This window comes from Canis lupus, chromosome 20 (genome assembly GCF_011100685.1).
Source record: "Canis lupus familiaris isolate Mischka breed German Shepherd chromosome 20, alternate assembly UU_Cfam_GSD_1.0, whole genome shotgun sequence".
Taxonomy (NCBI): Eukaryota; Metazoa; Chordata; class Mammalia; order Carnivora; family Canidae; genus Canis; species Canis lupus.
In genome coordinates, this window is record NC_049241.1 from 31,641,383 (window position 1) to 31,668,080 (window position 26,698).

Below are 26,698 nucleotides of genomic sequence, written 5' to 3' on the forward strand. Positions count from 1 at the left end.
GCTAGGAGAGATGTCCCACACATAGAGACTCAGATGTCCCTCATAGTACAATAGGTGCTGCCTCACCTCTTACCCTGAATCACCAAAGAAGGAGAGGCCATAGTACTCAATACCTGGTGATTGGAAACACTCCTCTCCCCATTCCCCCCCTCTAGACCCTGTGCTCTGACCCCCTATCCCTCCCATAATTCCCAGCAAGAATTTACAAAGCTACAGCCCACCCAGGTTCTAATTCAAATGATGGGGGAGCATCACTTTTTTGCTCTCCCAACACAGACACACTTTGCAGATACAGAGAGCAAAGCACAGCCCAGTGAAGTGGCTCTTGTGGTCCTACTCAGGCAATAACAAAGCTGGGGTGCTCAATCCAAATATTAAGCTTCCATTTCAGTTAGCTGTTTGTTTTTCCAATCTGATCCTCAGACTTTTCATTTTGTTCCGTCTTCCTCAGGCACATGTTTTGGCAGCTGCATGCAGGTGCAGCCCCCCCCCCACCACCACCCCAACCTTGGGCAGATAAGAATGTGCTCCTAGCCCAAGTGGCAAGTAGCCTTTCTGCAGATGCAGAAAGTTCCCAAATCCCACACAAGTAAACTCAGTAAAGATAGCAGGAACCTGTATCATTACTGTCTGCCCAATTATTGAGAGCTTACTATGTGTGAGGAGAAATAACATGCTGGAGGTCACACCAGTAGCACAAGAGTAATGTGTTGTGGAGAAGGGATTCAAGCCAAGCCCTGTCTGACCCCAAGACTATGAGTGTAACCACTCAGGTACATTACCTTTATATAGAGATATTAATCCTTCACAAGATAGACACTAAGTGATTGTGTATGAAACTCTGATCATTTACAAAGAAAATCATTTACAAATAAAAGAGAAACTGATCAGCTATAGTCCCATCCTATAGGCACTGCTCACCAACCAACTTTCATGAGGGGAGATCCAGGCAATTGTTGCTGCTTTCCTTCTTAAACCAGACCAACACAACACACACACACACACACACACACACACACACACACCCCAGAATCCCTAAGAGTGTTTCATAAATTATTTACTTCAACCTCTACTCAGTCCAAAAGGTGCTAAGTTTTAGGTAGCAGCATTCCACCTCTGTAATGTGCCTTCCATGCATTTTTTTGATGGTTCAGCCTCACTAGAGATTCGTAGAGCCTCCCCCACAACTAACATGTTAGCTGTAGACCCTCTCCTTCACATTCATTTCCCGCCTCACAACCTCCCTCTTTCATTTCATCTACTTCTTCCCCTCCACTCTGACACTACCTCCTCTTTGTAAGTTGGCAGTCATTATCTTTTCCTATCAGTTCTGCTCCTTGGAAGTAGGGAGTTCCAATGATGAGGATGAAAGTAGGGGAGCTGGTGCGGCCACTCTGGAAAACAGTATGGAGTTTCCACAAAAAGTTGAAAATAGAGCTACCTATGACCCAGCAATTGCACTACTGGGTATTTATCCCAAAGGTACAAATGTAGTAATCCAGAGGGGCACGTGCACCCCAATGTTTATATCAGCAATGTCCAAAACAGCCAAACTATAGAAGGAGCCCAGATGTCCATTGACAGATGAATGGATAAAGAAGATGTGGTATATATGTAAACAATGGATGGAATACTCCTCAGCCATAAAAAAAAAAAAAATGAAATTTTATCATTTGCAATGATGTGGATGGAACTAGAGGATATTATGCTAAGCGAAATAAGTCAATCAGAGAAAGACAATTATTATATGATCTCACTCATACGTGGAATTTAAGAAACAAAACCATAGGGGAAGAGGGAGAAAAATAAAACAAGACAAAATCAGAGAGGGAGACAAACTGTAAGAGACTCTTCATCATAGGAAAGAAATGGGTTGCTCGAGGAGAGAGGGATAGGGGGATGTGTTAATTGGGTGATGGGCATTAAGTAAGCTCTGGGTATTATATGAGACAGATGAATCACTGAGCTCTACCTCTGAAACCAATAATGCATTATGTTAATTGAATTTAAAATTTAAAAAAGAAATAAATAATAAAAATAAACGAGAAAGTAGGGATAATGGATAGAGAAGACATAACTATAGTGGCTGGACTCTGAGTGACTTATTTTAAAGAAACAATTTGTCATCTTGCCTTGCAAAGGTTAACTTCCTGGTATACTCTCTTGTATACCTCATTATCACCTTCCTTTCTTGGAGTTGCATTACAAACATTGCTCCCTCCATTGCTTAATCCATGAGAAGTAACAGGCACCAGAAAGAAAGAGAGAGAAGAAAAAATAATCCCATCCAGGCACACTATGAATATATTAAACTAACTGAAGTGGACATTTATTATTTTGTGGCAACGCAACACCATTTTTTTCCTTTAGTAACAGCACCCTGATTTTCTTTTATAGCTTAGGAAAGACATCAAGGGCTCCTGACATCACTTGAATCATGTTATGCCTGAAGCCATATCTACCCAGGGAATATTCAGTTGTAAAAGCAATAAAATCCTTTCCAGTTTCAGCTGGCTTGAGTTTGGAAAAAGAACCACCAATGAAATGTTTCTTCCTTAAAATTGTAACTCTGGCCAGATCTTTCTGGCCAAGACTCTTTGGACATTTGCAGGTCATCAACTGTCACATAGTAATTTGCCTTGGGAAGCAAATGAAAGTTGGATTTTCTGGAGGTTGCTACTGTGGGACCAACAATGCCTGGTCAGAGGAGGAAGGTCCTTGAGCCAGAAGGAGGGCTCTACTCCTATTATGACTCTTCTGCTGTAAGCCATGAGCATCCGCAGAAAGGCTACTTGCCACTTGGGCTAGGAGCACATTCTTATCTGCCCAAGGTTGGGGTGGGGGTTGGGGGGGGCTGCACCTGCCTGCAGCTGCCAAAACATGAGCCTGAGGAAGAAGGAACAAAATGAAAAAACTGCAGTGCTGGCTTCACAGCACTCTCAGAATATATCTCATTGTTGTAAGCAACAGAGGGGTGCCTGGAGCACTTGTCAGAACCAAACCTCCTAATTTAAAGCAGAAGGCCACCGTGCTTGTGCATTCTCTTTCTCTCTCCTGCCCTCTCTCTGTCAAGCCTCTTCCCCTTCTGAAAAGGCCAGATCTACCTCTAAGGGGATGGTCCCCAGGGTAAACAGCCAGGTATCTGGGTATTTCTTTATTTAGCTACCATCCAAGCTTTATTTTCCTTTACCTCAAGGCCTGGTTACCAGGAGTAACCAATGCAAATGCAAGCCGCAGAAGCAAGCCCCAGGGGGCCTATTGCTTAGCGGGCTCAGCTAGAATCCAAACTGAACTTGGAGACATGATCCAACTTGTTCTGCAGATAATTAAGTGCTCCTGAACTCTTCTTAAAAAAAAAAAAAAAAATCCAACAGCGTCCCAAAGAAAAATCATGGAAAGGACAGGAATCTTTATTAGACTGTCTGAATGGGTTTTTCTTTCATTGGGGGTGAATAGAACATCTGTTTATTCGTTCAAACAGCCTATTTTGTATTTTTGACCTGGTGATCAGAAGAGGTTAGTGTTATTTTGGGGGGAAGGGAAATGGAAGTTAAAGAAAAAGAATTTTTTTTAAATAGCAATAGAAGCCTTCAGAAGATTTTTTTCAATCTAAATTTAGGAGGATTAGAGATGGCACGGGACCAGATTATAATAAAAAACAGAGACGGCAGGGGGAGATTATAATACATAAATACTCCAAATTGCACTTACTATCATCCCATCCCTTTTTCACTTGGTCAGCCTCTTCCCTTCCTTCAGATGTCAGGTAAGTCATCTCTGAGGGAAGCCTTCCCTGGCCTTCCAGAAGGGACCACCGCTCCTGATCTCTTCTATACCCTTCCTTAATCTTTTTTAATTCCTGTCACATTACAATTTAACATTGTATTTGTGCAATTCTTTAATTAATGTCCTTATTTCTCTGACTAAATATGATCTCTCTACTGGCTTACTGAGATCCCTGTGCCTAACATAGTAGCTGGCATACAGTAGGTATTCAATAAATGTTTGTTAGTTTAATGAATGTTTCAATTGAATAATTATTCAGTGAGTTAATAATTATAAAATAAATGGGTGGATAACATTGTCCTTCATTCCTGAACACTTGCTGGCCATTCATTGTAATATGTCCATAAGGAAAAGATTAGTCATCTATAAGAGAGTCTTATAAACTATTTCTGTTGTGATCTGGGCCAGTGACTTGGCCTATTAGTCATAGTTTATCCAAGGTGGTCAAATGATAATAAAAAGTTCTATATTGAATTTGAGCATCAATGAGGTTCATAATTGTAGTGGAACTACAATTCCTTTTTTAAAAGGAAGAAAAACTCTAATAGGTCATCATTGGAGGATACTGGTGAGTTAATTCATTATTTTGAAAACTGATAAATAAAGGGAAAGACTTAAATACTTATCTTGCCTTCCCCATGTGATCTGTACCACTGATAAACCACAGATAAGAGGAAATTTGGTTTAATAGAACTATTCCAGAAAATACATATTATAAAAATATTTAAATATAACCATTTTGAAACTCTTGATCAATTAATTGGTTGCAGCAAATTATTTTTTCCAAAGAACCATAATAATATTTAGATCCCAGAGCCATGACATTAGATAGGAGTCTGTTTCCCATCTCCTTGAAACTGGAGGATTTTTTTCTCTCACCCATTCTTAGAGAATGGGAATGGGTTTACCATATTTCCCCAGTATCCTTTGCCTAAACCCAATATCAGAAATGGGTATAAGGCACAGAGACCAGGAGAAGCTCTCTAGCTCAGGCATGGGGACTAGGAAAGGAGATCCCTAAAGGATAGAAAGGGGGGTGGAATCTCCAGTTTTATTCTTCTTCTTTTTTTCCCCTTCCTCTCTCTTTTCTCCCATCCTTTTGCATACAGTCTCTTGTGATATCCAGACACCTAAAACTCTAAGGAAAGGGATGTTTCTTTTCTAATCAAAAAAGCTGTGGTCTCCACGACCATATGGGGCAAACCCTGGTTACTTGTGTGTATATATATGGGTCTGTCTGACCATCTGTAATTTTTCCCTTCTCTATTAACTGGCCCTGGACAAGGGTGAATTCACAGGAAATATGCAACAGAGCGGGATAACTGAAGCCTTGGTGTTCTGAGTGGAAGATGGAAAAGAAGAACCATGTGAGAACTGAAAGTATTAAGAGACCATAGAGAAAAGGAGGTTGTGAAAATGAACTCAAGAAGTTATTTATGAATTCTGGACTTACCCCAAGTATCTCATACATAGATCTGACCCTAAGGAACATACCCTTAGTCAACCACCTAGGTCCCAGCTGGGCTGCTGTTGCTGGGCAGATCAGTGATCTGAATAGCAATATAAAGTTTTTGAAAATGGACTTGGCATTGAAACCACAATCTCCAGAAGCCGGTTGGAATGAGTGATATTAACCTAATCAGTTGGAATGCCTACTAAAACAAAACTTCTTAACATTCTTGATAGGATTTAAACAAGACCAAGAGTCTCATAACACTAGATTCAAAATGTCCAGGATACAATACAATATTACTGATCAAATGAAGAACCAGAAAAATCTCAAAGAGTTTCCTAAAATAGAACAATATAAATATGACCAGTTGATTTTTGACAAAGCTGCACAGGCAATTCAATGGAAAGGGGGTAATCTTTTCAACAAACAGTGTTGAAACAAGTGGATGTCAATATGCCAGATGGATGGATGGATAAGTAGATAGATCCCAATCTAAACCTCACACATTATGCAAAATTTAAGTAAAATGGATCTTAGACCTAAATGTAAAGCATAAAGCATTTTTTAAAAGCAGAGGAGAAAATATTTCTGAGCTAGATTTACTCAAAGAGTATGTAGGCATGACAACAAAAGCACAATATAAAAAGAACTCACATAACTCAATGATAAGAAAATAACCCATTTAAGAAAAAAAAAAAGACTTAAATAGATACTTCACCAAAAAGGATATACCAAAAAATATATATATATGAAAAGATGTTAAGTATCATTAGCCATTAGATAAATGCAAATTTAAACCATAATGAGATACTAGTACACACATAACAGAATGACTAAAATAAAAACTGGTAATTTCAAGTGTTAGTAATCATATGAAGCAACTAGAAATGTAATACATTTCTGGTGGGAATGCAAGATGGCACAACCACTGTAGAAAACAGTTTGACAGTTTCTTATAAAAGTATATATTCAATTACTATGTGACCAACTAATCCCATTACTACATATTTACCCCAAAGAAATGAAAATGTATGTTCACTCAAACACTTGTACATAAATGTGTACATTGGCTCTATTTATAATTGCCAAGCTGGCAACAACTCAAATCTCCTTCAGCAGGCAAATGTATAAACAAACTATGGTACATCCACACAATGGAATACTGCTTAGCAATAAAAGGAATAAACTATTGATACTCACAGCACCTTGAATGAATCTCAAAAGCATTATAATAAATGAAAACATTTAGTCTCAAAGTATTACATACCGTATAAATCCATTTATGTGGCACTCTCAAAAAGACAAAACTATAGTGACAGAGAAAGGATCAGAGGTTGAAATGAGTTGGGGGTGGCAGAGATATATGAAGGGATATCAAGAGGGAGCCTTGGGGGTGATGGAATTGTCTGGTATTTTGATTGTGGTGGTAGTTACAAAAATATATACATGTTATAATTCATAGATCCATGTACCAAAATGATAACTTACTGTATGTTAATATAAAAGATTTAAAAAAGAAACCCTCTAGACCATTCCCTCTCACTAGCAGACCATTAAGCTAATATCTTAGAAACATTTAATGTTTCCTAAGAGGTTACTATAAACAAACAGCCTTATTACTATCCTAACTTCTACTCCAGTATATACTGATGTTCTTTTCTGCACTTTATTTATGAACATGTGATTTGTTTTAATTTATCTTACCAAGGAGAACCACAAATTTAGAGAGATGCTCCCCTGTCTCCTCAATGCTCATAAAATAAATGCCGGTCCACTCATACTTGCTCTTTAGCGATACCATCCTCATGATAATGAAAAGACAATGAAGGGAAGCCTTAAAGCCAAAGGGAAGTACTATTTGAGAACAGCAAAATTTCTCAGCTTATTATCATTTCTCCACTGGCTGAGACAGATTCTGCCCAGAATGTAATAGGATAGCAATTAGAAGCAGAGATTTATACCAAGGGCTAATAATATACCATAGTTCTTCTAGAGCAACAAACTCTGGGCCTTAGTGCTAGGAGAGAAACTCTTGAGAACTCTTCTAAAGAAATAATGTTGGGGAACTCTTTGGAAACTTTAAATGACAAGTATAATAACTATGGCAGTTTCAATGCATTTTCCCGAATTCTTTGATACTGCTCCCTTCAAGAGGTGGAGCCTAATTCTCCTTCCTTTGAATGTGGGCTGGATGTAGTGACTCATTTCCAACAAATGAAGAGAAAGTGATGGTTGTGTGACTTTGGAGATAGTTGTAAAAGCTAACGTGGTTTCCTATTTGTTCTCTCTCTTTCTCCTCCCTCTCACTCTCTCTTGGCTCACTTGCTCCGGGGTAAGCCAGCTGCCATGTAGAGAGGCTCATATAGAAAGGCCTTGGCCTCCAGCCAAGAGCCAAGTGATTGCACCATCTTAAAAGTGGATCTTCCAGTTCTGGTCAAGCCTTTAGATCATTGCAGCCCTAACCACCACCCCATAAGAAATCCTGAGCAAGAATGACCTATCCAAGCTACTCCTGAATTCCTAACCCTCAGAAACTGGGGGATAATAAATGTTGATTATTTTAATCTACTATGTTTGGGAACAACTTGTTATGCAGCAACAGATAACTAAGACAGCAACTACGCTAATGTTAAACTGCTCTTTCAGTTTGAAGGAAGAGAAAACGAAAGGAGGTTAAGAATTGAGATCAGGATTCAGTTCAATATTTTTATGAAGCCAAATAACTCTCAAGTTATCTGGACTTCTTATACAAAGATAAAGGAAATTTCCTAGAAATGAATTTTTAAATGAATCCTCTTCCCACACAGGCACCCGCAGGCTGATGCCCTACATGGCAGTTGGGGAAGCTACACTGAATATCACACCTACCTCCCACCAGGAATTCCCAAACTGCTACTTTAATAAACAGTCCTTTAAATAGGATATGTTATATAAGTTGTTTCAGAATAAAGCCAAGCAAAAGGATATGTGTAAGATAGCACTCAATAAATATATTTTAGTGTTAGCAATGGGCTTCTATTTTTATTCTTTTAATTAGCAGATACTGAACTCATATCCAAGTCAAAAAGACCAAACTAAAACAAAAACCCAGAACCAAGTTAAAATCATGCCCCTATTTCCCTGCACTCATACATAGGAACTTTCTTTTCAAATATAAACCTGGATTTTAGCATATGCCATGAAATAGTTGTATGAGAAGATACTCTAAGAGAAAAGTTAAGTGATGGATGTTTGTGTCTTCTAACACCGAAGACGGAAAATATGCCCAGCAACTCACAAGTCAGAGAACACTTGACAGAAAAATATGCTTTGGCAGCATTGCTTGTTGCATTCTTTAAAAGGAAAATTGAAAACATAGGATCACAAGGGTCAGATGGTTATTATTGGAAGCTGGCTCTTATAAAATGTAATACATACCATTTCCCCCATCTAAATCGCTTTGTTTTGTTCAAGTCATCCGATGCAACCCAGGATAAGGTGTTTTTCTGATGTAGATAACCACCCAAGTTTCCAAAGTCACATCCATTTAAAAACGGGGGCCTGAAGAACACCAACAGTGACAGAAAAATGATATTTTCTGTAACCTCAGCATCACAGGAAATAGTTCCAGAAAAAAAAAAAAAGTGGTTTACAAAAAAAGAAAACCTTATTATTAAGCACAGATAGCACTATTCAGCAAAATCTGCTGCTGAGGGCAATGCCCCAGACTAGGCCTTTTAGAGAGACTCACTCTATATTGGGTTTTAAGAAACTCTGAACATTTTACAGATCAAAGTATCCTTACAGCCTTTTTTGCGGATGGACCTATATTTACTAAGAGGAAAGAAGCACAACTTCACTTTGGAAAAGGGCTGCATCGTCAGAGTCATAATTGACTCAGTGACTAGGCAATGTGGTGGCGGGACACCTCGGGAAGTATTCACTATGTGCTAGATGATGTTGTGAGTACCGCCTACTCAGGCTTCAGGACCTGCGAGATCCCCAGAAGGCTCACAGTATATAGATGAGAAGACTGAAGCTCTGGGGGATGAGTAATCTATTCGCTCAGTATCCAAGAGCTGGGAAATTAGAACCCAGAGCCATGGGACCCCAAAGCCTAAATCTTCCCCATACACCCTCCCATCCCCTACCTGAAAGTACCAAATGAAGCATTCATGCCTTGTGTACTACTATTGTCAACATGGTCCCTAAAAGACCCCTGCTGAAACATATCAGAGGAGGACATTCAAGGAGGATTATTTTATTTTACACTTTTGTTTCCAGCTCATTCACCAGATTCCTGAATGACATTTTTAAGATGCAATTGACACCTCCACAGTGTGACTGATGATTACTTGCCATTCCCTAGCTCAGGACTCTTACCTCACCCAGGTGAATAGGCTATAATAAAGTGACACTTAAAATGGAGCTTGAGTTCAGCCTGAGCTTCAAAGATATAACCCACAATGGCGCACAGGATTGGAAACCTTCCCCTCTGCCACCATTCTGTCTACAATGTTATTTTTAATCCCTTTACACGGCAGCGGGAAAGAAACACCTAATGGAAGTAACTTTAGGAAGCAGTAGGTGAGAGAGAAAACTGCTGTGTTAAAGGAGAGAATACCAGCCCTAGAAACAAGACTTTTTAATTGGTTCATCTCCTGATACCTCGGGCCAATATTTTGAGCAAGCAGGGAAGGCAAGGCACCTGCCTATGTAGGCTATTCCATCCAACCTCCCACACCATGATGGAAAACTCCAAATAAGCAAAGACACCTACACAAATAGCTCATGTCTTTATTTAGAAACCTCCATTCCACTGGTAGGAGAAAGTTCCTAATCAAGACAGCCAGTGGCTCAGTAGAGATGAAGCTGTCAAATAGAAAGAGAAATCACACAATTAAGATAGACTCAGGTCCCAGTTCCTCAGGCTCCCATTCTTATAGTGGGCATGAGGGGTTCTCCCCCTAGTATACCTGCCTCATCAAATCTACAAAGCAGAGATTTTAACTCAGCCCGGAGGCCTGTGAATGCCACATAAAGGTGATTGGGGACTCAAGAACCTACCAGCATTTTCTGACAGTGTTAATAATGTGAACTTTGCTTCCATCCAAAAGTTCTTGTCTTGCTCTCCTGGGAATAGCAAGGTTACCAGAAGAAGGCCAGGAGGTGTGACTGCTAGAAAGAAAGCAGAAAACAAATAATACCTGATACTCCATTTATTTGAAGTCCCAGCCATATTACATTATAGTAAATGGACTTTGTGAGTTTCCATCTGGCAAGGCCAAATTGGAACTAAGAAGGAGTCGCAATGAAGAATCTGTGCAGCTATTTCTAGGGACAAAAGCAGGCCAACAGCAGCACAGGTCACGTTAAGACAAATGGTCCACTCTTGAATGGTGTACCGTAATGTCACTACAATTAGATGGATTAGAGGTTACAGTTCGCCATACAAAGCCATAGGATATCCACTGATAATCACACATTTTGTTCTACCGACAGATAACAGCAGCCCACAAATGAGATGAACTTCCTCTGTATACACATGTTACACGAAATCAATACTTAATTACAGCAGCACCTGCATGTGTTGCTGGCAGTCAGTTCTGATGAGGATGTGGGTACTAAGTTGCTCTGCTAGAGCAGCAAGCTAACAAGCTGAAAGGGGGTCAGGGGCACTGTGGGAAGGCAGTACCCATCCTATTGACCATGCCTGAGGTCTAGGTTGAAGTGAAACACTGTGTGGACACTAGGCTTAGGTTGGAGAACAGAACCAAAACATAAATAAACATGGCATTAGGGGAAGAGCATGCTATCTGTGATAGCAGTTGCTAGAATACTATTGTGGAACAGGGCCCCTGATACAGACCCAGGAAGTGGGCAGCATCTGAAGAGTGCCCCTACAGAGAAATTGCATCCAAAGCAAAGAACAGAGAGTGGAGAATCAAGTGAAATGCAATATGGATCCCAGATCTCCTGCCCATGTGCAAAATATCCTGCAGTTTAAGCTACATATCCATAAAAATGAGGTGATACTCATTTTCCAAGCCAGAGGATCACTGTGAGGATAGAGTGAAATCAGATAGCCTGAAAGCACTTTGTAAAACTATGAGCCTCCAGGCCATTGTAAAAGATTATTTTTATTTTAGGAAGTGATAAGACCTAGGTATGCGATATCACAAATGATCAAGAAGAAGAGGCAATAGCTTCACATATGAAGTTCCCAGGGCAATGCTGGTGAGGCCACACTGAAACCTACACACACATACAAAGAAGAGAGGTTAACAAACCTGAAGGAGACATTTCAACTAGAACCAAAGATACACACAGGGGAATCTAGATGATTCCATAACATCTATGCCATGCTCACATAATACCACACTAGAGAGTATTCTTTTTTTTTTTTTTTAACATTACCAACCACAACTACCCACAAAGGTTTTTTTTTGTTTTGTTTTGTTTTCAGTTTCAAATTCTTTCACATTAGCATTAGTCTATTTTTTTTAATTTTTATTTATTTATGATAGTCACACAGAGAGAGAGAGAGAGAGAGAGAGAGGCAGAGGGAGAAGCAGGCTCCATGCACCGGGAGCCCGATGTGGGATTCGATCCCGGGTCTCCAGGATCGCGCCCTGGGCCAAAGGCAGGCGCCAAACCACTGCGCCACCCAGGGATCCCACTAGAGAGTATTCTACTGGAAAGTTATATGTTCATCCGAGAATTCTGTTGTTGTCCTTTCTTTTTAAATTTTGGTTTATTTTGCATAGCCACCTTTTCTTTGAATGCATTATTTTTCCTATATCCCATTTGTTTGTTCGTTTGTTTGCAAAATATCTAATTATTCCCTGAGAAAAATGAATTTTGTGGCTATGGCACTGGGAATTGTATTCAGAAAGTAACATTGAACAGTATAATAGGGAGAGAGACAAGAGAGCTTTAAGTAGCTCCTTTACAAAATAGCTTAAAAGTCTTGCCTTAAAAGAGGAGGTGGGTTGTTTGTGGGTGAGAATTCAGCTCTGCAGTTGGCCAGTCCTCACCTGTTCACAGCAATGTAACTCTGGGTTGGTGAGTGAACTTCCTAGGGCCTCACTCAGTTGCCTCATTTGTTAAACAGCAAGTATAGGCATGAATAATTCAGATGTTTCTTGTGAGTGACCCAAATTCTTATAAGTGGTTCCAGACTTCTCCATCATCCCTTCAGCAGTACCCTACCCTGATGTGAAGCCTTCCTTGACATTAACCAAGTAAACCTATCACTTGACTGGCTGGTGTCTGCCCCTTGACTTGTGTCATTCACCCCTTCACCAAAAGCAGAGAAATTCATTTCACAACTGAGGATTTGGCCTAGCACACAAACAAAGACTCTTCATTCAACTCACAAAAGTTAGCCCATGTGAAAGCAAGACACTGTCATCAGACACTAGTTTTATAAAAAATCAAAATTAAAAAAAAAAAAATCAAAATTTTCCATAGGTGGGTCAAGATGAAATGTACTCTAACATATCCTAGCTTTACTGGACTCCTCTTTATGCATTTGCTAAATAGGATACATTTGACAGTGGATATGTTACTGATTTAAACCAAATGCTGCTCCTGAAATTTGGGGTATTTTAGAAGGTGAGGCCAGAAGAGCACTATGTCAAATTATAGAGCCACCACATTGCATGCAGATTTTAATTACAGGGAGTCAAAATAATGTGACATGAAATATGTTGAGCCTCCTTTTGTGTGCAAAATTTATAATAACACAACTCCAACCACCCAGATTAAAAGTTTATAGACAATCACATAATTTAATCTCAAAGATGAAGGAAACAAATGAGCTGTAAACTTGAGTTTTGCTAGGGCTACATAGGGACACTCATTTTAGCTGATAAACAAAACCCCCTCCTATCTTTTGTTGGCATTGGTTCTTAAAATAGGTGAGTTTTGAATTATGTAAGAACTCCAGAACATATTCCTCAAATATGACCCCTCTGTGTATGTTTTTCATTTATAATTTAAGAACCTCAAATCCAGATAGATGCCTGAAGCCTAAAGACTACTGGGAAGCAGCATCATGGAATAGATTGTTCTAAAAAGAGGAAATTGAAGACTTGCTTTATAAGGTATGGGCTAGTATCCTGTATTACATTTCATGACAGTCATTTCAGCCATCTAATCTGTAAGGGACATACATTCATGAAGTGACATTGATCTCAGTATCTAGGATATGTGCTGGATCTCAAATACGCTGTCGGCTCTTTGTGTCTGTCTTTGAGCTCCCGTAGTCATTCACAAGGATTCTTAAACTCACAGGAGCATTTGGAAATCCTTTTTCAGCTTTAGAAAATGCTTTCACATACATGAATGCAATTGTTCTTAGTGTCCATAATAACTCTGTGAGATAGGCAAGACAGGGATAGTAGGACACAGGAAAGACAAGAGAGTTGCAAAAAGTCACAAAACCTAAGCAATGTGAGATCCAGGTCTTCAGACTCCAAACCAGGAGCTCATTTCATCACATCAATCTGTGCTATGATTTGGAAAAGTCTGAGATGGTCAGCTCACCATGCAGGGCTAGGAATCTCTCTTCGAGGAGTAACACCTACTTACCCTGCCACTCTGGACTGTGTGCTTGCTGTTTTGGGCTGCTCAGCATCCATCCCTTCAGAGGCTCTTTCTTCCCCCACTGGATATTGTCTCTTGAAACAGTTAAAGGAAGTGACCTCTCTCTCCTTCCATTGGTGAGCATGGGAGCAAATGAATCAATTGGATGCTTGATCCCTTCCAGGAATCTCAATTTCAACCAAAAACAGGACAAAAGGAAAATGGTTAGGGCTCATTCACTGAGCCTTAGCACTCTGATGCTACAAAATAATTCCTGCCAGCTGGAATGCCTGGGTTCATGTCCATTTCCAAGCCTGTGCCTTTAGCCTGACACTGATTCTGTAAGTGATCCCATCTCTTCCAACAAATTCTCACTTGGTTAAATCAGCCAAAGTCCATTTTGATTACTTGCAATCCAAGAAACATAGCTAGGAACCCAACTAATTCCATATCTTTGTGCATACACTGGTACCCAAAGAATAAGAGATGAGAGTTCCTGTGTATGTGTGTGTGCATGTATATTCTTTTAGTCTCAAAAGTTTAGACTACATGTCCAAGAGAAAATGATTTGCAATTTTTCTTTCTGTACATGATATATTGTACAGTAATTGAAAATAATATGCTGAATTTTATATGAGCTAAATGGGGATTTAAGTTGCTTGTGTTGAAAGGAACAAGAGGTTTGGCTTAATCTGATGTCCATTTAGTATTTAACAAATTATATCATTGTTTTATTTCTGCTCTTACAGTTCTGTTCACAACCAAAAATCAAAGCAATTACATTTATGTAATAATTCGATTATTTGATTTTTTTTTAGATGAGCTATTGTTTCAAACTATTATCAAGCTTCTCATAATACACTAGGCCTGCCCTTTTTAAATCAGTGTTGAACAACAAAAATGGATAAAAATATTTCCTCTGGCTTTGTAAAGGTTGAAGCAGTTACCTAGAAGTTATGGATGAAAGAAACCCAAGATTTCTGTCAAACTTAAATTGACTTTTATCACATTTCCCCACTCTATAGCTTACTGTCTTGATGACATGCTTTTCCCCCTGATCCCAGTAATTCCAAAGCAATTACATTTCCAAGAAAAGAAATGCAATAAGCAAAGTAAATTCATAAAGCGGGGCTCTGAATGCATTTCTGCCATCTTTGGCTTGATATCTGATCCTAGATGATGTATCCTGAACAACTCGGAGATCATTTGTAATCTTTATTATGATGACAGCAACAAATACTGCAAAATAACCTCCTATGACTGAATATGCTTGTAGAATTCCTTTTAATTTTTCAAAAACTGTTGTGTTGGGCATCAACACGTGCACAAGCAGGAGCACCAACATATATGCACAGCATATTTCTCTCAAGTTTATGGCCATGTGCCTTGAAGGGCTTAGGCTTGAAATGGGCTAATATTTCATTCCCATGGAGGTAACCATATTGATAAGTTACTTCCCCAAGTTCATTGTTAAGGTTTTGCCTGAACTTGAATGGATTTCTGGGTTTTTGTTGACACTGAACATTTCTGGAAATATAGTAAATAAGTTGAGATTAGGAAAGGATGGAAGAAAGGAGGGGAGGGATGAAAGGAAGGAAAGAAGGAAGGGAGGTAGGGAAGGAGGGAGGGAGGGAAGGAGAGAAAGGGGAGGGAAGGAAGGAAAGGGGGAGGGAGGGAGGGAGGGAGGGAGGAAGGAAGGAAGGAAGGAAGGAAGGAAGGAAGGAAGGAAGGAAGGAAGGAAGGAAAGAAATACCTTTTTCTCTTTCACCTTATGGCTTATGGGCCAGTCTGCATACCTAATATCAGTGGGAAAATGTCAATCCCAAACAGACTTCCACATCTCTTAGCTCCTGCCATATCCTCTTCCCTGATTTACAACAGTCTTTTATTTTTCAGGATGCAAATGTAGGTTAATATCCCTCAAAGAGCATCATTAGGAAAGCAAATATCAGGCACTGCACAGGGTAGACTTTATCACACAGCCCAGTGGAGATGGATTTTAAGCTTTGGTTTGGGGAATTATCTATGCTTCTCTTTCCTCTCATTAATGCAGACATTAAAAAATTAACTATATCTATAAAATGCACTTTTGTAAAAGAAGCATGCAGACTTAATTAAGAATTTCACTGTGAATGTTACTGTAAAAGAATTACAATTGTGTCTAATGTGAAAGGTTTTAATTTTTCCCCTTAGTTTATTCATTATTTAGGTAAAATTATGATAATCAGGTATTATATACCAGATTACACAAATGAATGGTATGAATGTAGGGTTTTAAAAATTATCATATATGCCAGCTTTTCATTCTACCAAATTTAGGAAAACTGTAGGTCATACATATTAATAAGGCTTTATCACCATTTAAATTTGCCACCCAACTATAGGCTATTATTCAGAAAATCCAGTTCTGCATTCAAGCTACCTTGATAATGCCTGTGAGTCCACCAGCAGAGTGTATTTTTACAGTTTACAAAGGTCACACCCCCTAGCCTAAGCCCAAAAAAGATCTCTGCTAGCACCACAGCCTCTGGGAAGGCTCCCCACCCTCCCTTGTCCAGGATTTGGGAACACTCATGTGTGCTCCCATAATGAGCTGTCCTTTCTCTCCCAAGTGTTCATTATACAGCAAGGAAAGTCTGTTTCTGATAGTGATTGTTAATTCAGAATGCAATGGCCATGTCTCCTCCCTGCCCTAGCAAAGATATTTGTTAGAAGAAGTTACTAAACGAGTGGATGGATGGATGCAATAAATATTGAGCACTTATTAGATGTTCTATTTCCAGAAATATGGCTGTAAATAATACAGAATCCCAGTATGAAGCTTACATTCTATTGAGGGGGCATTCTCATCTCCAGTGATAAGATTCTGAGGTGAGGCATGGGCCCAAGAAGATAATTCTTCCACTTTAGTATCCACTTCATGCTTCTTGTGTCAATTTTTTTGTCCTAATAACTGTACGCTGGAGTGTTAAATACAAGGTCAGTTAGTGATACAGTGCTACTCGTATATGCCACTGTTTCTCATAACTCGGTATTGCTTAAAACCCTCCCAGAGAAGAGAATTGGCTAGGCTAGGGCAGATTCTGGCATTTCTGGAGTCCCTGACCAAATTACCCTATAACATCAGCCACATTTGCCCATCCTACCCCAGTTTTGGCAATTGACTATGACCTAATTATCTGGTCCCCAGTCTTGTTAATCTATTCAGTTGTGCAATTTGAAAAAAAAAAAATGCTCTCCAATTATCAACATATGCCTATATAATATATAAAATAGCACTTAGTATACCAGTACCCTAAAAATGGGATCTCTAGTGTTTGTCCCCCTCATCCCAATGAAGTTAGACTTACTCCTCAGAGCTCTACCCATTACCTACAACAGCAACCTGTCATTCACCACCCCTATCTCCAGGTGATTCTCCATACCAGAGCCAGAACATCCTTTATAAAAGTATGTATATGAGAGAATCCCACTCTCTGACTAAAGCCTATGAAGGCTCCCCATCACACTTGCCATATCCCTTGAGGCCTTGCACAAGCTGGCCCCACTCTAGCTCTCAGACTTCACTTTCTACTACTCTCCCCCCCCTACAAACACTGGCCCTGCTATTCCCAGAATATACTCAATGTGTTGTCACCTCAGACAACATGTTCTCTCTGCTTTGAATATTCTTTCCCCTAGCTTTTCCTATGCCTGGCTTCAGTCTCCACTCAAATGTCTTGTCTTTGGAAAGGCTTCTCCTCACTATCTCATCAAAAATAGTCCCTGCCACGCTATATCTGCTTGCTGGCTGAGTTTTTCTTCATATCACTTATATTTTGCTTTGATCTGCCTATTGTCTCTCTCACCTCCTAGAATGTAAATCCTATTAATGAAAGCACTTGTTCACCTCTCTACCCAAGGCCTAGAATAGTGCCTGGTACACTGGTACATAAAAGGTAGTCACTAATTAATGTTTAATTAACTAATTAATTAATAATATGTTTCCTGCATGCCAAATTGCCTGACCCAGTTACCTTCAGAGTATGACCTTCTCCTGGGTTTCCCAATACTGAGGTCTCCCACATCAATCCAGTAAGTTTCCTGACAGCACTACTGATTGTCTATACCTGTGCTATCAATATGGCAGCCATGAGCCACATGTGGCTACTGAGCACTTGAAATGTAGCCAATCCTAGTTCAGATGTGTTGTAAATATAAAATTCACATCAGGTTTTGAAAACTTAGTATGAAGGAAAGAATGTAAAATACCTTACTGAGATTTTTTTGATTGTATGTTAAAATTATAATATTTTGGATATATTAGGTTAAATAAGATACATTTTTTTAAATAAAATACATTATTAACATTAGTTTTACCAGTTTCTTTTTACTTTTTTCAAGTGTGGGTACTAGAAAATTTAGAATGACATATATGTCTAGCATTTATAGCTTGCTTTATATTTCTGTTAGACCAGCAGCTCTAGAACCAAGACTCTAATTAGGAGATGCAAAAGAAAGAATAAAGAGTATAGGCTTTATGTCAGATAGAGGCTTATAATTCTGGCTTTTCTGATACTAGCCAATGACAATGAGCAAGATACTAAACTATCTGATACTAAACTAAAAGATGAGCTCAGTTCATCTGTTCAGGGTGTGCAGTCGAAGGTACTTTGGAGGACAGTAACATGAACTAATGAAATGATCCATGAAAGTCCCTTATGTGTCCAAGGTACTCAGAACATGCTGCTCTTTCCTCTCTCCCATTACTACAGAGTCCTGCGATTCAGACGCCACACTTTTTCAGTCTATTTCCCAAGCTCTACCTTTTACTTGTATCTAGCTGGGCCAAGCTGTCTTCTGTGCTGTGGCAAGGATAAAGCATTTACGTGGTCATTTTGTAAGCATATTAGAGTACCTACTCTGTAAGAAACTGTTATAGGCTAGAAGTTGGCGGGGGGGAGGGTTTTGAAAACAAATCTGTGAAAAGTACAGAAGAGGGGCTTTGCAGCATCCTTGCTGATGGTAGGGCAAAAGAGATGACCATGTGTGCATGCACTGTCCCACTCTCCTCTAAGTGCCAACTAGCGGCTATTCTGCTAATTCTCTGGCCCTGTGCTTCAGTCATCCTAGTATGGATTTTCAGGGTTGTACCTCAGAAATTTATGGAGAGCTGAATACACAAACGAACAAGCAAAAGCCAGGGTTTTCTAGCTTCCTACTGAAGGTTCTGGTTAAAGCCCAGGAATCTTCATAAACAAACAAACAGAAAAACTCCATAGGCCATCCTGATATCTATATAATCAAAACTAAGAATTACAGGAAGGATGCTCAGAAATTATGTGTTAGCATTTGCATTTTGCCCTCCCATAAAATGAGCTCCCTTGGGCAAAACACAGAGGCTTCCTAAACTTCAGATTCCTTATCTACAAATTGACACCTGTACACAGGGCAGCTGTCAGAATGGAGTAGCATAATGCACAGGACACTCTTACATTCCTAAACAGACTTCATGAATGGTAGCCATATCAGTATTATACTTAAGAAGCCAAAAATGGAATAATGGTACCAAAAGGAAAAAGAGCTTCTCTACCATAATTGCCTGTTTTCTCTGGCACTTTTTACTTTTCTCCAAATTTCAAGTCATCCACTTTTTGTTAGTTATTCTTAAGCATTTAGGGCAGATGTTCTAAGTAACAGCCTAGCTGGACAAGTTTTGTATTGGTGCAATAGAGCAATTACCACCAAAAATCCAATCAAAATGTCAATATTTAAAACTAATGAAGACATTTCCTCTATGGCCAGTGGTTCTCTCTTTTTCATGCTGTGCAGATTTTCAACTTTGCAATTGAAATATGACACCCTCCTCCAAAATCCCCATGCACCTTCCTGAATAAATCCACATGGGCTGGAACTGGATTTTTCAACCATGCCGCAAAAGAAAAGGACTAAAGAGTTGGTCAGAAGCAACCCTGGAATGGTTAATTTAGAATTTTGTTCATGAAGTACAGAGCTCTGAAGTTTTTTAAACTTCCCTGGAGATTTCAGACAGAAGTTTCAGCATGTCTGGCATTTCACTTCATCTTGACTGAGCTGAGCCCCTCTCCCAGCTCCTGGTCCTGGGGCTTGGCCAGGAACCCATTGAGCTGAAGAGAAAAGAGGAAAAAAATTGCAGAATGTTTTCAAGACTCATGCAGAGACCCTTCTTGGCTCTCAAAAATATCACTAGAATTCCCAGGAGAATCAGGTAGTATTTCCATCCAATTATTCTTTTATGATTTAATAATCATTGAGAAATTTCTTAACCATGTTGTATAGCAATTTTTTAAAATGTCTTCTCTCAGGAATCCCTGGGTGGTTCAGCAATTTAGCGCCTGCCTTCGGCTCAGGGCGTGTTCCTGGAGACCCAGGATCAAGTCCTGTGTCAGGCTCCCTGCATGGAGCCTGCGTCTCCCTCTGCCTGTGTCTCTGCCTCTCTCTCGCTCTCTCTCTCTCATGAATAAATAAAAAAAATAAAATCTTAAAAAAAAAAGAAAAAATGTCTTCTCTACCCTGCTCTTCCATGAATTTCTTACATATAGTACACGTAGCAAACAAGAAAAAAATCAAGTGCTTTGCTTCTTCCCTAAATTCAAGGTCTAGTTAATTATTGGACAACAACTTTACCTGGTAAAGGAATAAACAAATGCAAAACCATCTAGTGTTTATCCTGAAAAATATGCAGGTAATAATTGCAACTATATTGTTTTCTCTGGCAGCTATCACAGGTGTAACAAATGTGACATGAAGAACAAATCAATATTATAATCTCTAAAGTAGTCAATCAATTAATTCTTCCAGACCACAAAATACCCTATATTTTGATGGTGACAAGGGTCTATCAGACGCCTTTAACATCAATTAAACTTCGCTGTGTGGCAACTGGATTTTACATTGATTGATTGATTGATTGATTGATTGATTTATCTATTTATTTGAGAGAAAGAGAATGAGCAGGAGAGGTAGAGGGAGAGGAAGAGAGAGAATCTCAAGCAGACTGTGCTGAGCATGGAGCCTGATGTAGGACTTGATCTCATGACTCTGAGATCATGACTTGAACTAAAACCAAAAGTCAGCTGTTTAATCGACTGTGCCACTTAGGTGCCTAGCAACTGGATTTTAAATGTTGGGCTGGGCCCATTTTTAGTGCTCTTTTACTTAAAGTTTAAGCAGCTGACAATGATTCAATAAAAGAGTTTCCATATTTAAGAGAATTAATAGTTAGGGTTACTTTTTAGGCCATAGAGGAGAGCCTGGTAAGAGAGAGTTAAGTGCAGCATTCCCTAACCAGGAGGTTTTGATCCCAAATGGTTTCATGGTAGGCCTGAAATAAGATGCCACAGAAGGACATGTGCATGAGCATGGGCCTGGCTGGAAATGGACATCTGGAGGCCTCTAAGCCATAGGGATATAATTAGAATTAAGATAAAGTTAACTGATAATAAGAGAAAACATTAAAAATCTTAAAATATCTATGACTTTTTTTCCTTTCACTCTTGCTTTGACCAGTTATCAAATTTCCTAGAACCTTCTTAAGAATGTGCTTATCAGTGTTTTTGTAACACATTATTTAATCGGCTGAGAAAATATAAAATTTTTGATGGCTCAGTCATCAGTTTGTGAAGAGAGAGAGTGAGCCAACTTGTCTACTTCCATGACCTATTTGGAGCCTTCTATAGAAGAGTGTGACCAACACTTTCTGAGTGCATACACTGTGCCAAGAACTTAAATACATGATTTTCATTTAACTCTAAGAATTATCCTATAATACATGTAACTGGAGGTGAAGCAGATTGGGTATTTCTTTTAGATCAGCAACTAGTAAATGGCAGAAATGGGATATAAGACAGGTCTTTGTGTGTTTGTTTAGACACAAGTCCCCAGAATTCTTTTTTTTTTTTTTTTTAAGATTCTGCTTATTTATTCATGAGAGACACACAGAGAAAGGCAGAGACATAGGCAGAGAGAGAAGCAGGCTCCTTGTGGGGAGCCTGATGCGGGACTCAGTTCCAGGACCCAGGGATCACACCCTGAGCCAAAGGCAGATACTCAACCACTGAGCCACTCAGGTACCCCAAGTAGCCAGAACTCTAAAAGAGCCTTGGAAATATGTCCTATGGAGCTAACTATATAGGGTGATGTATATTTTACAGAAATAGTATAGGTTCCTAAATTGGAAAATTATCCCATGTTCCTAATTGTCCCATGTTCCTAATAATCTGGTCTCTGTACTCCAGACAAAAAGAAAAAAAAAAAAAAAAACTCCTATGCTCAAAGAAGGACTATTTCTTTTAAATCAGCAGAAATAAGTATAGTGCTTGGTGTACTTTTCTAAATTTGCTCAGTTTTTGCTAATTTCCTTTTATTTTTAACTGAAGGGGAACAAAGAGCCCTTCCAAAAGCTAAATTCAAAACCTTACCTTCCCTGTTTCTTGTTGATTACAACTTTTCAAAAATCTATCCCTTCTTCACTGTGGAAACATTCATAAAACTAACATCCAGTAGCCACGCAAACACTACCTAAGGAAGATTCATTCTCTCTCTCTTTATTTTTCTTTGAGACCTATCAAATCCAATACACTGGCCTTCATAAAAACCAACACAACTTAATTACTGTTGCCATAAAATTCCTATATAATAGCCCCCGGTGCTACCTGAACACCTAATATTCCAAGCAAACTACAAGGCAGCAGTTTTTAACTCATCAGACCAATTTCTTGTGTGGTGCTCATAATATAAATAATCAAACCAACACTGCTTTGTACTTCACAGTGAGCAGCACACTATTAATATTCAACAAAATACTATTTAACATTGAAGCAATGTTATAGAAGAATATTTAATAAATTCTAAAAATATTCTCCCTATATTGATAAAGAAAAAGAAAACAAATCTCAAAGGGTTCCAAAGACTATAAATCTCGTTGAAAAGGATCTGGAAGGATATACACTGAGCTGTTACTAGTGATTGTCTCTGTTCAATAAGAGTTAGTGGATTTCTTTTTTTTCTCTGTATTTTTGTCTTTAATTTAAAGAACATGTGAGTCTTTTGAAGTAAGAAATAATATGTTATTTATGAATTCTCATCATAATGTGTCTATTATTAAATAATTCATTTTGTCCTCAGGACCAGGAAAACCACCCTCTTCTCTGGCTGTGAGGTAGGCAAAACGAGTGTTAGTAACATACATGTGGAGATGGAGATTAAGCAATTTGCTGCTAGCTCCCAAGTGGAAGAGGCCAAAGTGAAAGTTAGGACTAGTGACTCCAATCTGTGTTATTTCCACAACTTCTCCATATATTGATGTGATTGCAATTTTAGGAGAGTCAGTTTTAATTGCAAGTGCATCCATATCATTTATTACAACTTTCTACTAATATGGAAACATTAGATGTGATATGACATACAGCTTCCATCTTTCAATCAATTCTAATACAGTGGTAGTGGGAAACATTAAAAATCATAGTACTCTATCCTACTGGCATAAGACATAACCTTAGAAGCCTTCACAATCTACTTCTCCAAGACAGCCACTTGCACATTAGGGTTGGCACATGAAAAGAATTTAGTCATATGCACCAGAAAAACCATGAGGGCATGCATGGCAAGAATTTGCCATCCCAGGGCATATCAAATAGTACATCACCAGCAATTAAATATACATACTACAGCTCAACTACTGCCTTCAAATTCATTCATCTAATAATTCATCTAATAATTGTTACACACTGTGGGCATAAATCTTACTTTCAAAAGGCCTATGTTCTTTGAAGAGGAAGACTAAGATTCTAAAAGCCTGTACAGCAGGGGGCGGGGGGAGAATTCTAAGAATCAAACATCTGTGCTCTGCTCAGAGAAAGCCAGAGGAGTTTGGAGAAGGGCAAGATTACCTCCACCTAGCTCCAAACAAAGCTTTGTGGAAGGGCAAGCATTTGAGCTGGGTGCTGACGTAAGAAGTTTGGGATTTATTTCACAGACACTGGGGAGTTAGCAATGGCTTTGAGAAGGTAGGCATCACGATGAAAGCTGTACAAAAGAACACCTCTGGCAGTATTACATAGGCTCACCTGAGTGGAAACAGGCCAGAGATTCACAGGACATTGCAAAAGAACTGCAACTCCCAACTTCAGGTTTGAAGATGTTAGTGTCGCTTTTAGAGAGCACAGTTGAAGGAGAAATAAATACCTCTGACCAGTTTTAGTACCTGCTTCTCTCTCCTGTATTCAGAGTCTGTGTTGACCTGACCTGGAGGGATCTGGCTGCCACTTAAGGGAAGATAAAATATGGCCAGCTCAGTAATGGAAACCAGGAGCACAAACGCAGCTTGCTCCCTCAGCGGCAGGACAAGTACATCAAGCATTCTCTCTGCTTCCCCTGAGCTGGAGCCCAATTTATCTGCCAGCTCAGGACTTCGCCATCCTTACAGAACTGGAAAAGGAGAAAGAGGAAGAGGAAAGAAACAGGAAGAAGAGGGAAGTCAGGGCAAGGCATAAGAGCATTTCACTCCCCAGAGCTTGAGGACAAAGGATAGGCCCCAGGCAACTAGCAACTAGCACTTATTGAGCACTTTCTGCAGATGAGCACTTTCTAAGCACTGTCTCACATCATCTTTAACACAACATGATAGAGAGAATACTATTATCCCTAGGTTACAGAAAAATAAACTCAAGCCCAGATTCAGTGCAACCAGAACCAGCCAAGAATCTCCTAGTGAGAAGAAGTCGCTTGCTAAATGCTAAATTTAAGTGGCAAGTAGGTGAACTGGGTCTTACCTCAGGTCTGCCTGAATCTTCAGGCTGTACTTTCCCACTGCACAACTCAGTCTGTCAACACCAAACATCTGCACTTGCTGAGGTGATGATCAGAAGTGGAGGCAAGGGCAAGCCATTATCCCTCATTAACTTGTTTTCACTCATTCTCTTAGCTATCTTCTTTGTATTGATTTGGATTTTTGGCCTTTTTGAACAATGTGTTTATTTTCAAGGAGTTTTCCAGCTCAGCATCAAAATGACTTGTCAAGCTTCACTCCTGTGTCAGGTGCTTGACACACTATAGCAATAGCAGCCTTGCTCTTCCCTGGAAGGTCTTTGTGAGCTGCTGATGCTAACCTTTCTCGTCTGGATTTCTGACATGACTGTGACAGCTGTGTGCACCACTCTATTTCTCTTCTGTGTTTTACTTTCCACTCCACCAAACTAACTTTCATGAATCCATTTCTTGGTGTGCACAGTAAAGCTCTCCAAGGAAGGTCTGGTAGCACAGGCTGATCACTGTTATTTATTGTTTGTCTCCTCCATTCTGGATATGCTATGGGATACACCACCCTTGCTCAAATATTAGTGCTGCATCCCCAGACATTGAAGTAGGCAGAGGACAACAAGCACGAAATGGTAACATAACTAGGGAAATAAATAAGCCACGGGATGGGACAACTGCAGACACAGAAGCCCAGACAACAGGCATCAACCCTCCCATATGGAGGGGAATTGTCTTTTTGCTGTTACTGCGGTTAATTCAATCCTACCCTACTAGCTTCTAACCTTTGGGATCAAAGTGCTCCCTGACAGACAAGTCTTACATTTTCTCGAGCTAAGGAAGATAATTCCCTGTAAGGTCTGCAATGAGAAAATTTTGATGAAAGGCTATAGTATCAAAATCAAAAGGCATTTCATGCTTAACCACAGGGTGCCTTGTTAGTGGCATGGATCCTCCACCCCATAATACAATAAGAGCCACAGAGACATGAGTCTTTTTTGTTTTCCTCCACAACAGAATTATCTTCATTGACTTCTTTGCAGATTTATTAAAATAATTCATGTCCATTGTAAAAATTTCCAAGTTATGTACATTATATACACCCTCTTTACTCCAAAATAACTTCAATTACCACTAGGATAAATACCCTTAATGACATAATATAAACATTAGTGTGTTTTTTAACACAAAGTGATACATACCATACCTAATGTACCGACATCTACTTTCTTATGTTTGACTCTATATGAAGGTCATATCTCCATGCCAGCATACTGGTTTTTCACCTAAAGATAATAGAGTAAAGATATTTTAATTCCACGTTCCTCCCTCTAACCCCATCAAACACAAGTTTAAAAAATGAAAATGGGGGATGTCTGGGTGGCTCAGTGGTTTGAGCATCTGCCTTCGGCTCAGGGTGTGATCATCTCGGAGTCCTGGGATCCATCCCACATTGGGCTCCCCGCAGGGAGCCTGCTTCTCCCTCTGCCTGTGTGTCCCCTAAATAAATAAATAAAAATCAAAGAAGAAAGAAAAGAAAGAAAGAAAGAAAGAAAGAAAGAAAGAAAGAAAGAAAGAAGAAAGAAAGAAAGAAAGAAAGAAAGAAAGAAAGAAAGAAAGAAGAAAGAAAGAAAGAAAGAAAGAAAGAAAGAAAGAAAGAAAGAAAGTTACCTACATTCCTATAGTAATGATGGAAGTAAATATACAAAATCCCAAACCACAGCCTATGAATCATAAACCACAAATTCTGCTGTGTGCTTTGAAACCTGGCCCAAAATGTGAAAAGTAACTGAGGGCTACATATAACTTCCATAGAAATTAAATTAGCCAGAATATAAAATTTCCTTGACATGCTAATGAGCCAGGCCTGAAAGGTCAATGTAAGAATTTCTTAATTCTAGAAACAATGAGATCTAGGGACATAGGCAGGCCAAAAGAGAAGTGGGGACTGTCCCTACATAACCCCATTCTTTTTTACAGCAGGAAAGCTAAGCAGGTAAAGGTACATGACATTTTATTTTTTTCACAAAGGTGCATGCCATTTTTATTGTTCACAATCCAGGCTTACAAAGTGGTTTGTGCCCACTTTGTGCATACTATCTTAGTGCACTTATAAAT

General features: G+C 39.3%; 1 long non-coding RNA gene across 1 annotated transcript in view; it reads right to left on the minus strand.

Annotated features, from left to right (window-relative positions):
• Positions 1–25,862, minus strand: part of LOC111091297 — a 45,215-nt gene extending 19,353 nt beyond the window's left edge. Inside the window, exons 1-3 of the long non-coding RNA XR_005374850.1 lie at positions 25,783–25,862; positions 16,634–16,767; positions 13,814–13,995 (exon numbers count right to left, since the gene is read on the minus strand). This is a non-coding gene — a long non-coding RNA (uncharacterized LOC111091297). The remainder of the gene's footprint in view (positions 1–13,813; positions 13,996–16,633; positions 16,768–25,782) is intronic.
• Positions 25,863–26,698: the final 836 nt, after the last annotated feature.